This window comes from Helicoverpa armigera, chromosome 28 (genome assembly GCF_030705265.1).
Source record: "Helicoverpa armigera isolate CAAS_96S chromosome 28, ASM3070526v1, whole genome shotgun sequence".
NCBI classification, from domain to species: Eukaryota; Metazoa; Arthropoda; class Insecta; order Lepidoptera; family Noctuidae; genus Helicoverpa; species Helicoverpa armigera.
The window spans coordinates 2904627-2910647 of record NC_087147.1 but is presented as its reverse complement, the minus strand read 5'-3'; the positions used below and the strand labels follow the sequence as shown (position 1 = coordinate 2910647).

The 6021-nt window shown below is 34.1% G+C and overlaps 1 protein-coding gene across 1 annotated transcript in view; it reads right to left on the bottom strand.

Annotated features, from left to right (window-relative positions):
* The window catches only part of LOC126056877 (neural cell adhesion molecule 1), a 293596-nt gene that overhangs the window by 36047 nt on the left and 251528 nt on the right, over positions 1-6021 (bottom strand). The window lies entirely within an intron of this gene.

Here is a 6021-nt window from a genome sequence, read left to right as displayed (position 1 = left end):
GTGGATGGCGTTAAATTCTAAATTCGAATTGCTTGGTATATTGCGTTGTTTTTATTACATTGCGTGTTTACTTCTGTTATACAATTTGATAATGAGAATAAAATCGGTAATGGATATAATACACAGCGAAATTTACTTCGGTATTTGAATTTTAAGATTGTTCTTGGTATTGGACGTTAGTGCTCAGTCCTTGATGTAGCACATACATTGGTGGTTTTGATCTAAAACTTTATTATATGGGAGATTTAAGCCAGCAATGTATATTATGGGAAAAATATCAAGTGAATGTTCCAATTGTAATGTTAGCTATTTAGTTTTTTTGATAACTTTGCATAAAGGCTGCTATTAGATTTTTTGTATAACTTTGCTTATTTGTTTATGTAACTTTGTATATTGTTATTGTGTACGAATAATAATTTAAAATATTTTTCTTAGGTATAAAGAGGCAAATTGGTTCTATAAATATGAATAAATCTTCATTATTATCTTGACTTGCTAATTTTAATGATGTGTTTTTTTTTCTTTTAAACTTTTAATTAAAAATTTAAGGACAATTAAATGAAGGCACCTTGAGAATTTAGGTACCTAGGACTCTACGGTCAAAGCTTTTTTACTTTTTTAGTGCAAGATAGGGGAGACTGGGGCTGGTAGTGACAGGGGTAGGTTGTTACAGTGGCAACGGTGGCGAAACAGAGAACGCTATACTGACGTCAGAAAGAGACAAATACTCCCGCCGCGACCGGCTACTACACCGCAAGAGCCAGTGGCGCTAACGTGTTTATGTGAGGAGCACGCGCGTGCTGCCATTAAAATCGCAGGTAAGTAAAATTTTGAATTTTTAGTAATTTTGGTCTAAAACCGATGTTCTATACAAATGGAGATGTCTCTGTCGTGTTATTTACGCACTAATTCTTTTGTTTTGTGATGAATCTACGATTTTACAACTATAGTATGTTTCGTTTTCGCTACATAACCTTAAATGCGCAGTTTTGGTGTCGGGGCTAAAAGTGACATTTGCTCGGGGTAGGTTGTGATTTGTCACAACCTGCCCCATAGTATTTTGTTGACTGATATATTTTGTGCTACATAATATAATGTTTTTTTTATAGGATGAGGACGTATAAAAGAAAATCTGAGCGTGGCAACATATCTAAAGATGTATACGAACAAGCAGCAGTTATTTTAGAGGAGGATAAAACTAAAAAAGTTCGCGGAAATCAGCTGTTTTAACAGACACTCCCGAAAAAACTGCGTTGGCGCTGGAACAGAGTAAGAAGAAGGAAAATAAACCTAAAAGTGGAAAGTCTACCAAAGGGCAAAAAACAGGAAAGAAAAATGACCAAGGAAATACCAGTAAAGGAAAGAAAATAAAGGGAACAGGAAAGCTTTCTGTACAGAGAAAGGTATTACACGAAAGTGATGAAGAAAGCGAAGAAGACGGTTATTTTGTCTGATTTGTTGTGATCCTTTGATCCAAAAATCTGGTGAGGAATGGGTAGAATGTGTTGTTTGTAAGAATTGGTCACATGTGAAATGTGTTAGGGTAATATTGTACATTATGTATGTTTGAATTGTGAAAGTGACTGTTCAGACTACAGTGACTGAACTCTGATCTGTTAAGTTTTTCTTTAAGAATCTGATTTTTTTAAGAAAGGTTAATTTTGGTATTTTTATTAATGAGTCATAATACTATTCGTTTTGTTTATTTATACTTATGTTTTGTTAAATACAGAAGTTTATAAGTTTATAGGTCAGAAATTATTCATAAATATTATTTTCACGAGGTGTAAAACCAAAAAAAAAATTGATTTAAATTTTAGAATATAACATGTTTTTGTGTCCACGAGGAATAAGACTGCTTTAAGCATTATTACTATTGTCATTTAAATTAAGTAAGAACTTAATTGTGATAATTATTTCTAATAAAAACTCTTGTAATACGCTTGTGTTTTGTTGTAACTACTTACCCCTTGTAGTGTCACAACCAGCCCCAAGGGGGTTGAAAGTGACACGTCTCTTTTTTTAGAATTCATTGATTTGTGTCGTTTCTATTTATCTCTTACATAAAATTCATTTTAAATTAAAATCTTGAATAGTTACTTAATCAAACAAACCTGTATTCAAGTAAAACAATCAAATCAATAAAAAATTATAACACTTTGAAATAAAAATGTCACAACCGGCCCCAGTCTCCCCGGAGACTGGGGCTGGTAGTGACAGGGGTAGGTTGTTACAGTGGCAACGGTGGCGAAACAGAGAACGCTATACTGACGTCAGAAAGAGACAAATACTCCCGCCGCGACCGGCTACTACACCGCAAGAGCCAGTGGCGCTAACGTGTTTATGTGAGGAGCACGCGCGTGCTGCCATTAAAATCGCAGGTAAGTAAAATTTTGAATTTTTAGTAATTTTGGTCTAAAACCGATGTTCTATACAAATGGAGATGTCTCTGTCGTGTTATTTACGCACTAATTCTTTTGTTTTGTGATGAATCTACGATTTTACAACTATAGTATGTTTCGTTTTCGCTACATAACCTTAAATGCGCAGTTTTGGTGTCGGGGCTAAAAGTGACATTTGCTCGGGGTAGGTTGTGATTTGTCACAACCTGCCCCATAGTATTTCTTGTTGACTGATATATTTTGTGCTACATAATATAATGTTTTTTTTATAGGATGAGGACGTATAAAAGAAAATCTGAGCGTGGCAACATATCTAAAGATGTATACGAACAAGCAGCAGTTATTTTAGAGGAGGATAAAACTAAAAAAGTTCGCGGAAATCAGCTGTTTTAACAGACACTCCCGAAAAAACTGCGTTGGCGCTGGAACAGAGTAAGAAGAAGGAAAATAAACCTAAAAGTGGAAAGTCTACCAAAGGGCAAAAAACAGGAAAGAAAAATGACCAAGGAAATACCAGTAAAGGAAAGAAAATAAAGGGAACAGGAAAGCTTTCTGTACAGAGAAAGGTATTACACGAAAGTGATGAAGAAAGCGAAGAAGACGGTTATTTTTGTCTGATTTGTTGTGATCCTTTTGATCCAAAAAAATCTGGTGAGGAATGGGTAGAATGTGTTGTTTGTAAGAATTGGTCACATGTGAAATGTGTTAGGGTAATATTGTACATTATGTATGTTTGAATTGTGAAAGTGACTGTTCAGACTACAGTGACTGAACTCTGATCTGTTAAGTTTTTCTTTAAGAATCTGATTTTTTTAAGAAAGGTTAATTTTGGTATTTTTATTAATGAGTCATAATACTATTCGTTTTGTTTATTTATACTTATGTTTTGTTAAATACAGAAGTTTATAAGTTTATAGGTCAGAAATTATTCATAAATATTATTTTCACGAGGTGTAAAACCAAAAAAAAAATTGATTTAAATTTTAGAATATAACATGTTTTTGTGTCCACGAGGAATAAGACTGCTTTAAGCATTATTACTATTGTCATTTAAATTAAGTAAGAACTTAATTGTGATAATTATTTCTAATAAAAACTCTTGTAATACGCTTGTGTTTTGTTGTAACTACTTACCCCTTGTAGTGTCACAACCAGCCCCCAAGGCGGGGTTGAAAGTGACACGTCTCTTTTTTTAGAATTCATTGATTTGTGTCGTTTCTATTTATCTCTTACATAAAATTCATTTTAAATTAAAATCTTGAATAGTTACTTAATCAAACAAACCTGTATTCAAGTAAAACAATCAAATCAATAAAAAATTATAACACTTTGAAATAAAAATGTCACAACCGGCCCCAGTCTCCCCTACTTAATTATATTTATAATGTAAGAGGATTTAGGTAATGTTTTTGTCTGAAGAAATAGAAATAGAACTTTAAAATTCAGGTCAAAAATATTGTCATGTTCATAACGATTAATTTTTAAAAAGAAATGTAAATAGGCTTCTAAATCTGTAATATAATATGTGAAAAAAATCCTTAGTAGATACTTATTAAAAACAATTATTGAACCAACCTATTTATTTAATCAAGCAATGATATCACAAAAGTCTACAAACATCGATAAAGTTAGAACCTTTTTCGTTTGAAAAGTTCTCACGTTGCAACTCACGCTTGACCGATAATCGCAACAATACTACATGTCGATCGCAATCTAGTTTTTCAGCCATGGGAGACTAATTTCACTTTTAAAAACAAAGAAAACTAAAGTTCGTTTAAGTTGGTGGGAACTTGGCTTGTAGTGTAAGGTTAGAATCCACTGGTACAGTTTTATAGGCGAGCATTATCAAAGAAAAATTAAGATGTTTTTATGATAAAATTATTATAAACATTTACGATAAGTAAGTAATAGTTAGGGTGACGCTTTGTGGGTTTTAGAAGACTTTCACAAAGCAGCCCGGAGTCTGGAAATTGGTGATTGATACACCCCTGCATCAGAGAGCACGTAAATGACGGTCCTGCGCCTGATCTCTCTCCGGTCGTGTCGGATTGCCGTCGGGTTATGAGCGTGAAGGAATAGGGAGTGCACCTGTGTCTGCGCAAATGCTTGTGCACTATAATATGTCTTGAGCAGTTGGCTAATCACCTTACATGAGAAAAGCAGCCGTAGCCGATAATCGGCTAGGAAGACATCAGTTAGGGTGATGAACGTTAGTTACTCTCTCAAAAAACCTTTCTTTTAAAACTTTTAAATGGATCTTGATGAAAATGCCAGAGTCGGTCCGTGGATGGGTAACCATCGACGTAGATGATGATAGGTCATTAATTATGACCTTTAAAAAAATACTCGATTATGGTATCATATCCGGTGCCGTTTAAACAAAACGTATGTACTTCGTATGTGTTGCAAAGTGCTGTTATCCGGTTTATCCGTATGATTACTAGTTTAAATAAATAATACTTTTTGGTTTTAATTTGTTTATTATGGTATCTTATTCTTCTTTGACTGTTGGGAAGCTAGATTATTTCGGAGTAACAAAGGCTACATTTCATCTAAGCGCGGGAGGAAGTTCCCCCAGGATGCGGGTGAAACCGCGGAAAAAAAGCTAGTTAATTAAGTACCTAGCTAGTAAAAAGCTAGTTAATAAAGTTAAACCAAAGCCGTAGAGTAACGCACAAATTATAAACAAACATGACATAAAAACCTTAATATATTACGGTTAAATTTTAACCAACGTCACTATTATATCACTACATTTAACTAGGAAAGAGGAACTAACACTATAATCCAAAAATTATCATAAATCATTCAAATGAAAATTAATATCAAACAAATTAACTTAAGCCCGCGTGGTTATGTCATAACCAAGTGGAATCGCTCTAAGCACAAATCTTTTAACAAAAAATCTACCAGTTCGAGGCACGAGGTAATAGTGCTAGCTCTCGCATGCATTTTCGATTACAATGATACTGATGATTATGCTTGCACACGATAAAATTTACTAATAAAAGACACACTTGCAAGTAAAAATATCCATAATATCGGTGCCATGGTCCATGGTGCCTATGGCAAGCCATTGACTAGCTTGCTTTATGGGTGCTAAAACGCAACTGATAAACTACATATCATATTTACATGTTATAACTCCCAGACATGCTCATCACACCGATTGATTGTACCGATAATCGAACTCAAGATCGTCTGGTCGAAGGCATGATGACCATTGCGCCAACGGGGTTCTCGTATCTATGAAAAAAGTCATTCCAATGGCGTCACCGGATTATTAAATTCTCCAAGGTTTGTAGCAGTTGTTACGTCATAGTGTATAAGTACCCTTATTATTGGAGTTTCGTAATTACATTACGTGGTTTAATGACAATAAGTGCAGTTTATGACGGCCGTTTTGCTAATTAAATGTTGCTATTAAAATATTTAATTATGATATTATTCGGTATTTTGACTATCATTTTATAATCTGTAGGTGCTTAGAGTTATTAATTATTTTTTTGCCTAGTATTGAGTTTAATTCTTAAAGTCGACAATCTCTTCCCCACAGGTACATCCACTTCCCGAGGGAACTGTTTCTCGTACCCGGCTAAAAGTAGCTTATACCCGTGCA